General features: G+C 42.3%; 1 long non-coding RNA gene across 1 annotated transcript; it reads right to left on the bottom strand.

Moving 5' to 3' along the window:
- Nucleotides 1–579: 579 nt before the first annotated feature.
- On the bottom strand, nucleotides 580–9,514 carry LOC135416163 (uncharacterized). The gene is made up of 2 exons (XR_010431468.1): nucleotides 9,317–9,514; nucleotides 580–1,337 (listed from the first exon to the last, which is right to left on the bottom strand). It is a non-coding gene; the product is annotated as an uncharacterized LOC135416163 (long non-coding RNA).
- Nucleotides 9,515–9,763: the final 249 nt, after the last annotated feature.

The raw sequence follows: 9,763 nt of genomic DNA, 5'->3' as shown, positions 1-9,763 counted from the left end.
CTGCTATGACTGCTAAGTGTATTCAATTATCTCTGCTAGTTTTGTCCCCCCTCCCACACTCTCCATTCATTTCAATGTTCACTAAATATTTTAAGCTTGTTAAGTGAGTTCATGCATGCATTACAAATAAGCACTTTGGGAAAAAAAAAATATGGCTATTTTATTCATCTCAGTGTATGGGCATGAACGTACCACTAATCTGTGCAGAGCTGTGAAACATTGTCCCTTTTCCTCTTACCCTCCCTCTTCAAAAAAAACCGCACAAACTTTGGAAAACGGGTCATGCGAACGCAGGGATTTCTATAGGGAGCCCATGGAACAATGCGCCCATTCGCCACGGTAGTGGGCTCCCATTGTCTCATCTATGAGCACATAATAGAGGCTTTGCCAGTGGGGAGGCTAAATGGGGAACAAATGGATGGACAGTAAAGATGATGTCGGCAGAAAGTGCAAGAACCTCCTTCTGCTTCTGTTTCTTTCAAAGCTTGAAAGTGATAACGCGCATAGTAATGCCTCTCCATTATGGTATATGTAGCGGTTATATTCATGCTATGCTTGCTAAAGAAATGCTAGCTGTGGTCAGCAGAGAGGCCTGTATACATGCCTTTATTCCACCAGTCCCTTGGAGTTCAAACAGTATGGCATCCATCAGTGAGGAGCAAAATACCAACTCTTATGTTAATGAAGATTACAGTGAAGAATGAAGGTGATGAAAGCCTGGCTGCTCACCCACTGACAGCAATTCAGGGGATTTTCCCTTACAGCATTGGAGTACTCAACTACAGCTAAGTTTCATCAGAACTTTCTTTACCATCCATTTCAGAGGTTTCACAACCAGCCTGGAAAAATTTACATGGAGATAAACCTTTCACGTCAGGCCTCAAACAAATGTAAAAAAGGCTCTTATCTTTGTGTGAAAGCCCCAGAGGTGGAACTACTAAAGTAGTGCAAGTGCAAATACACATAGGAAAAGCTGTGTAGTGCAAATAAACATATGAAAAGCTGTGTTGTTAGAGACTGAGCTGGTACACAGAATTGCAACAGAAGTCAGATTAATTTACTCCATCTGATTGATAATTTAGATTGTGAAAATTAAGACTTTTTTCTAGCACTTTTAAGTCACATTATACCAATCTGAAGCAAAAGAATTCTTTTCTATTAAATTCTCTGAGATGACTCAAGAAGTCTGTAGAGAGGTGATCAGTTCCCAATCACTTCCAGAAGACTTTCCCCAAGGATTTGAAGTGACAATCAGCAGCAATGGCAGTTCTTCCATCTCTTCTTCCATCATTCTCCTCCACGAACTGCAAGCTGTGAGGTTTTAAACACTGCTATTGCTACAAGTGGAGAAATAAAAGACATTGCTGGAGTATCACTTTTCAGACCATTCATCAGTCCTCAGTATATTTTTGGTCTGGGTAAAAAACCCATCTACATTAATTCTTTTTTCTCTTGACCTTTTGTTTTCATAATGCTTGATAACAAGACCCATTCCAAGAATCCATATCAAGAATCCCTTGAAACCTATAGAAATGTTCTTCCCATTTTTGAAGTTGGGCACTAGTAGTAAGATGTAGTGGTTTTAACTTGCATATCCTCAACGGCTCCACCCCGAGCCAATAATGATCTTTACTGCCGAAGGACACTGGTGGCCCTGCTTAGAGCAGGCTCACAGCCTTCACCTATGAAGGCATGGATTTGAAAGCTGGTTCCATCACGGAGAAAACAAAAATTACAGAGGGCTGGGATATCTCTTTCCTCACTCAGGTCGGCCCCTCCAAGGAAGAAGGTAAGCCATGAAGAAACTGAGAACTCTGCAACATGCTACCTAATGTGAGTATTAGACCTGTCTTAAACAGAGGAAATTAATACCAAACACCTCATTTAAATGGCATCTCGTTCGGGAGAAAAGCCAGGAAATATAAAGGTTGGTTTGCTCTGCTCATCATTCACATGACTGTGCCTTTTGTTTTTCAGCCTGATGAGCGGCAAGGATAGAAAATCAGACCCAGCTCTGAATTTCCTGGCTTTTGTCAGTTGATGTCACACCCATAACATTATTCAAACGGGGGGTTTTGTGTGTAACTGATAAATGTCGACAAAGCCCTGTCTAATGCCTTTTAGGTTGCTAGGAAACCCGGCTCTGTAGCCACCACAGAGATATCTCCGGCTAGGGGCTTAGATAAGCTCTGACTTGTTTTGATTAGGTGAGCTTTATTGCAGAAAACACAGCAGCATGCTGGACATCGTGAAAATATGACCCGCTTACAAACCTGGGGGCACAAAGATCATTTATTGCTCACGGTCGCATTCATGGGAGGACACTTACAATAGCTTTCTAGCCCACCAAATAACTTCCCCCACCTTCTGATTGAGGTTTTCCCTGGTCCCCTAGGACTCGGGGCTGCTGCTGCTAACACCTCTGCGTTAAACCATACTGAAGTGAAAAGTCATCATCAGCCTGGCTTAATTTCATGTGTCAGGAGAATGGCGGTATTCGTGGTATAGTTGGCAGCACAGATAACTAAGAATTAGATTACCCACACTCTGGTCTCAGCTCTGCAGTTTAATGATGGTGCTTTGAAAATAAGTTTGAATTAGTTATACCTGTGGCACATATTTATGCAGCTCCATTAATGGAGGGTCTAGCGGGAGTGAGCCTTTCTACTGTTGCTCATGGTGACCTGGGATCTGCTCGGGAGGTGCTGAGGCTCTTCTCCCTTCTGATCCAGCCTGTCTTTGCCTGCTTATGCTACGTCGGTGCCCTGCCCCTGCTGATGACATGCCCAACAGGCATTGGGTGAAATGGTGGAAGTGCCATGCCCTCCTGATAATTGGTTTCCGCCTTTCACCTCCTTACTGATAAGAAGTTTTTGCCCTGATACGCCTTACTGCAATCCAAGAACCTCGCTTCTTGTCTTGTCCGTAGCATATATAACTTCCTCTCTGCAGTGCCTTTTATATATTTAAAAAGTTATCCTTTCTTCCTCAGTCAACTTTTCTCTAAACAAAACAACCTAAACATTTTCCATCTTTTCTCATAAAGCATATTTTCCCAAACCTCTTTAACTCCATGGTGTATTGCCTGTGAAGGCAGAGCCGATATTCTGCAGGCTGCAGACAAAACCAACAATACTGAGGTGAAAGCACCAGTCTGACTATAGGCTCAGTCATGCTGTACCTGTGAGCTATGCAGTTTCTGTCCAGGTTGCGGGCAATAGCTTGGGATCACATTATCTGCTCTTTAATCAGGAAGGCATGAGGCAGGTATGTCTGCTGATGTGTAGGGTTGCCAGGGCATAGTTGTGTCCAGCTGGAGCACTCAAAACTATGTGATGGAGACCCTGGGTTCATGCTGAGGTGTAAGCAGACTTAGAACTTTCAATTTGGTCTAAGTTCACGTTTACATTTAATAAAGTGCATGGCTCAATGAAATACCCTCCTGTGACAGATGCAAGTTGTACCAATCAGAAGAGACAACCAGCTGAATTACTAATGAAGTTTAAAAAGACTCTCCCTAAATTCACGCCCAATTACATGAGAAGTGTCATTCATGAAGAAAATGTAATCAGCCTGTAATCATAGCATTGTTGAATGCTCATCAATCTATCTCAGGTAAAGCTATTACAGGAGTTAAAATGTGATCCAAAGGGTGAAAACAATCAGGCTCTTTCCAGCTAATTGAGAAAGCAAGTTTCAGAATAATGAATTCTGTGCTGAGAACTGCAGTTGAAGTGTTTCAGTTGGGAGAGCTCAGTACAAACAGGTACATTCCAAAACATTCAGTATATAGGTTAATATTAACATTAGGCATTGGACATTTAATTCAACAGTCTAGGAAGCAATGATCTGGTATGCTTCCCTGCACACATGATTGAGCCTTGGGTTTGTGTACTGTGCTCAAACACACCATTATGTACTGGGACCCTGTTATGGAGGAGACAAAAAAGCCTGTTTACAGGCTGTCTTTGCAGTTCACACCTGGAGCAAGCACTGGTTCCCTGGCTGCCTGTAGGATATGGCCTGTGTCCCTCAGGAGCATGTGAACTGTGACCACACTGCGGTGCTCTGGGAACAAATCTGGCATCCTACCAGACTCCACTGCTGTCTGCAATTAGGAGTGTCACCTTGCCTCCCCAGCATTGGTGTCAGAATGCACTTGCCCCAAGCATGGGAGAGGACCAAACCAACATCCTCCTCATAAGGTGACCAAGCGCAATAAACGATTTCAGAGGCTGTTACAAAAACACACTTCTTGCTTCTGCTATGGCTGAGTGTGCTGCCACTGCTTCCTCAGCACATGATGTCAGTCCCACCACAGCAAACTTCATGCATTGGGTTGCTGGCAAGGCCAGCTCAAACCGGGGCTATGGATGGGTACACACAGATGCCTGTTAGAGCTGATCTCAGCCAGATGGTGTTTGTTGCCCCAGTTATATTCCTGGCTCTTAACTGCCAACCAAGCTGTGACATAGCAAGTTATTACATGAAGTGCTCATAGAGCCTGGATGTCACTGTTGGCAAACAGGGACAGGAGGCTGCTGTTGGAAAAGGCTACTTGTATGTGTGTGTGTTTGTCTGCACACACCTTAGTGGTATCCAAGGCATGGGGTGAGGTGAGTCTCTTTTGTCCTGGTCCCTGAGCTACCCTTCTCTGCTGGAGAATGCCTCAATCACACAGTGTATTTTTCCTAAGCACAGTTGTACCTAAACATATCTTTTTACTCTCATCTCTCCAGTAAATATAACTCAGGCAAGACACCCATCAGAGCAAGGGGCAGTGCCAGAGGTATGGGCTCATGCTTGGAGCTCATGCTTGGAACTCCTCCTTCACTTGTCCTGAGCATGGCAATGAAGATGGAAGGGCTGAATGAATGGCCCCAGAGAGTCTCTCCTGTCTCAAGGCTTGTCAAGGTCCTAGACCTCTCAGACCCAGTGTGATGCTCAAATCCCAGGTGAAAGTGCAGCATGGAGCATGCTACTACGACAGTTCCAAGCTGGTGTAGCTTTTCACAGAGCCTCCGTGTTAAGCTGCTCCAGCATACTGATTGGTATCACAGCTCTTTGAATGCACAGCCTTTGTTTTGATGAATCTGAAGTCAAATTACTTACTACTGCAGGCCAAACCCATAGCATGAACTGGCCTCAGTTATGTGGTATGTGGAGATCCTGAAAGTGCTGAATATGGAAGTCCTGAACTACTTTTTGCACCTGAAAAACATTTGGATATTTTATTCACAAGATTCAGTAAAAATCCCAAGTGGTCAAATAATGAGAGGATTGATGTAGAATTCCCCAAGTTTTCATGCCAACTAGTAGGCTGGTGAGCACAGTTGAGTGAGATTTGTGTGCATAAGACCATGGGAACTGGAGAACATTCTTGGGAGGAGGGAGTGAATGTGCCCAGGTCTGTGTAGGTAGTGTCCATGGTGTGCAGATCCTTCAGCCCCACCCTCTCAAATGCATCCAAGTGTCTTAAGAGAGGTAGTTATTTAGCTTGCTAAACCCAGATACTGGGTTGATACAGTTTCATGTAGATGACTGAAAGACCAGGGCCAAGTACCAAATCTAACTACAGATGGACAACATGGATGCACTCAGCGTCATGGATTGTGTTCACAAGGTATGAGAAGAAAATGTACAATTTTCCAAGCTGTACTGTGCACAGGAGCGGTTTTGGCAACTTATGCATGCTCTTGCAACTCTACAGGTAGGTAGAAGACAGCAAAAAGGACCAACATGAAAAATTGACTATACTGTTAGGCATATATAATCCTCCAAAACAGTGAAAACCCCTTGGATTCACAGACACACAGAAAATCAGATATGTTGCCCAGACTCTTTACCAATCCCCTCATTTAAAGAGCTGAGGCAGCAGAGACGCTAGTTGTCAGAAAGCTCACTGCATTAAGAGGTAATGTTTCATGCCCACTGATTCAGCTCTTCCTTCCCTGAATTGAGTATATGGACTTGGCTCAATAACAGGCCAGGTACCTTCTGTACAGTTTCCACAGGTCTTAAAGATGGCATCTGACACAGAGTAAATGGCCAAAGTTCAACTAGAGTCAGTGAAAGCTTTGCCCAATTTGGAAATGGAGTTCTTCTCAGGGACATGAGCCAGACCCATTCAAATTTGTGAAAGCATATCTAGCACACTTTTAGTGTGTCTGCTATTACTTTTGCCATGAGGCTGAAGTTTTTAATGAGATTAATCATCCATGGGTCACTGTGACCAGTGATTGATGAGGTTCTCAGCAAAATCAGTTTATTGTTTCTTTCTACCAAGGATTGCTGCCACCCTTCTGCATCCCAAAATGGATCACAGTTAAGATGATGTGGTTTGATCTGGTTTTCCCTGACCAGACGCTTCAATTCAGTGCCTGCAGTTTGTTGAAAGCAGTTTTCCGATAAGCTCAAGGGAGTCTAATGGTAGCAGGGCATTAACCCACCAATGCCAATTTGCAGGATTGGGTGTCAAGATATGCAAATGAATTAAATTAGATCTTGTTTTCAGAGGGTATCATAAGGTGTCCTTTGAGTTTTATATGCTTTTGGACATGATTTGATACATTAACATTTAATTCTTGCCAGATGGGGTTCACTTTCCTCTGAGGTAAAGAGCTTACAGTGTGATATAGATCTTGTACCTCTCTCCTTCCTCTGCTAATAAGAAATACAAGATCCGGTTTCTCCCTCCTCTTCTTTCCCCCACTGCTTTCCTCCCACAATGTTTTAAAAATCGTGACAGTAATATGAAAAACAGTGTTGTAGGGCTCTGTTTTTGCTCAGTGACTCCTGAATCATGTTTGCTACCTTGATGTGCCAGTGCTGTTGAGAGCTGAGCAGTGAGGCTGGTTTTCCTGCTCTTCTTCAAGTCTGTCCTGTCCTGGGACAGCTGCTTTACCTTGACCCAAATATAAGAACAACTAACAGGAGAATTTTGCTAAAGTCCTTGACTTCTGCTAATCTCATCACCTGCTGGGGTGAGATTTGGGGATATTAGCCAGTCAAATGTGAATATTTGCCATATGCAGGCCCTCAGGACAGTTCATAGCTTTGCAGCTCACCATGCTATATGATCTATGAAGTTCCAAGTGATGTGGGACATAACCACTGCCAGTATTTAGGATCATAGATTTTAAAGATCAGTAGGAACCACTAGCCCTCATTATATCATAAACCAAATAATTTAATCTGGTAAATCCTGCCTCAAATTCCTGTCTCGTGGTTGAGCTGGTGCATGTATTTTCAGGAGCTGCTCCAAACTGAGTTTAGAGATTTTATTTTAATGAAGCATCCCACTGAGTTCTCTGTGTCCCTGTAACCCTCCTTGTGTGCAGCACCATGTGCCACGTACTCACATCTCCATTCTTACAGTCAAATTTTGCTTAAAACATATCCAGTTTTGGTTAGAACAGCATTATTTACTGAGGATTGCCAATGTGTTCTGCCTTGCTTAAGTCACAGTTTTATGATGTAAATTAGACAGATAATACTGTCTGTAAACCATACTGCATGATCAGATGGCAGACTAAGCTTAGTGAGATAAAGATTTCCTTTTTAATTAAAACTGCAACACTTCTGTGTGGTGGATTAACACTGAAAGGGTCACTGGAGGAAGTGAATTAAAGTCAGATTTGAACAATAAGAAAGTGACCATTTTTGAGCAATTTAGCAACATAAAAACAGTGTCACTTCTCAATGTCTTCCTTGCAGGACTACTAAGATTGTACTATGTTAACACTCACAACTCCTTAAAGGTAGTAAAATGTCATCCTCATTTTATTGGTATGAAAACTAGGATATGGAAGGTTAAAATAATAATGAAATTATATCGGGCTTCTCTTTCACAATCTTCATCTTGACAATAAGACCTTGTTTTTGGAAGCCTCTGGTACCCAAGGCTCCCACCAATTTCTGTGGGAGTCAAGAGAGTTTTTTCAGCAACTCCAGAAATCAAGCCCCAGTAGTTCTCTTTAGGTAAATCATGTTTTTCCTTTAGAACATGTGCATTCAACAGTTAAGCTGCCATATGAACATTTAATTCCCACAATACCCAATCCTTCTGGCCAGCTTGTCCCAGAAGACTGTCAGTAACCAGTGCTGCCACAGATGTCACACTTGCACTGAAACATCCTGACTTTACAACAAAAAGAAAATTTCCTTTTTCCTAAATTCTCCCAGGCTACAAGTTCTTGAATCTGACTGATGCAATCCTATCTTCATATAGGCTTGAAGATTAGTTTCTCCCTATTAGACTGTCTCTGCTGTTCAGATGACATCTGCTAATAAAGCCAAGTATAATAGATGGTTAACTTCAAATCTAAAACTTGCACATGGATTCTTTTGCTAAATACTCTGCAATTAGACATAAGCTGAGCAAGGCAGAGACTGCAGTACTGTATCACTAGGAAACATGCAAGGAGAAGAAATCTGAGCCATCCTTGTTTCATTAAGAAAAAAAAAAAAGCAGCTGAGACACATACCTAAGAAATACAAGGGGAAATAAGAAATTCTGAATCAGCTGCTCACAAAGAACAAAATTATTATAATTACATTTCCATATGCATATTTACAGATTAGAAATATGTAACAACTCTTAAGCAAATACCAGCTTTCTTCCAGAAAAAACCTGTCTGTTGAAAACAACAAATCCAGATACAGATATTGCAGATATCTGGTTACAGATATTACAGAACAGAGCAGCTATTTGGTATTAAACTTCAATAAATAATCAAATATTTCTGTGCTGGCACAAAGGAAAAAAATAAAAGAAAAAAAGCATAACCCTGCAGATGGGATTGGTGGGAAAGAGGAAATGAACTGAATTAATCACCCACAAGTTCCTCCAAAAGTGACTTCATCCTGTTCAACCTTCTATATGGGAAAACCCATAGGAAAACCAGAAAGCCTCTAATACTCAGGCTGCCAGGTCCTTGAAAGGAGGCTGATTTTAATTTGAATATTTCAACAGCACAACAGCATCTTCAACCTAAGAGAGAGCCTCTAGGCAGAGGCAAGGTTAGTTTATAGCTATAATAAATAAAATTATGCTTACCCCTTCAAGTACCTCAAAGGAAATTAATTTTTAGTTTTATGGAATAACTGTGAACAAAAACCACATTAAGCAGCATAGACCACATTTGAGACTAGTACAAGCAGTGCCAGCTCTCCAGGCATTTAGGAATTAGAAAGAGAGCTCTAAAAAGCATATTTTGCTCCCAGCCCTCCTCGTATCCCCTACTACAGAAATCCAGGAGATTGCAGATGCAGGCAGGCTAAGGGAGGACCCAAGCCTCCACCTGCAATTACCTACCCCCATCATTTTATGCCAGTAAACTCTGCAATGCAGCAGTGAGTACTCTGCACTTGGGTAAGTGTTTGCTTGTCTCTCGATGTCTGTGCCAGTGAACGTGTGCAGGCAGCAGGGAGCTTTAATAAAGCAAACTCCGCAGTAGACTGCAGAGCAGGCTGATTAACAGTTTCGGTGGTACTGGGGAGCATGGCAGAGCGCTCTGCCTCCCCTCCTCCACTCAGCCTTAAACCTAATAGATTAAAGCTTTGACCAGCATCAGGTGGTTAAAAAACGTTCATTAACTCGTGGTGCTTTCTGCCTCCTCACCATAGAAAAGCTGCAGGAGTTGCTTACGATGATCACATACAAAATGTGTTTATTGGACTTCAAAAGAGCTTGTCTCCTTCATGCCAAGACCGTCCTTTAAAATTATATTAATTAAGGAAGCAGCTTTAATACAACAGGCAA

Source organism: Pseudopipra pipra, chromosome 6, assembly GCF_036250125.1.
Source record: "Pseudopipra pipra isolate bDixPip1 chromosome 6, bDixPip1.hap1, whole genome shotgun sequence".
NCBI classification, from domain to species: Eukaryota; Metazoa; Chordata; class Aves; order Passeriformes; family Pipridae; genus Pseudopipra; species Pseudopipra pipra.
Note: the sequence above shows the minus strand (reverse complement) of the source record. Positions and strands in the feature narration are given on the sequence as shown.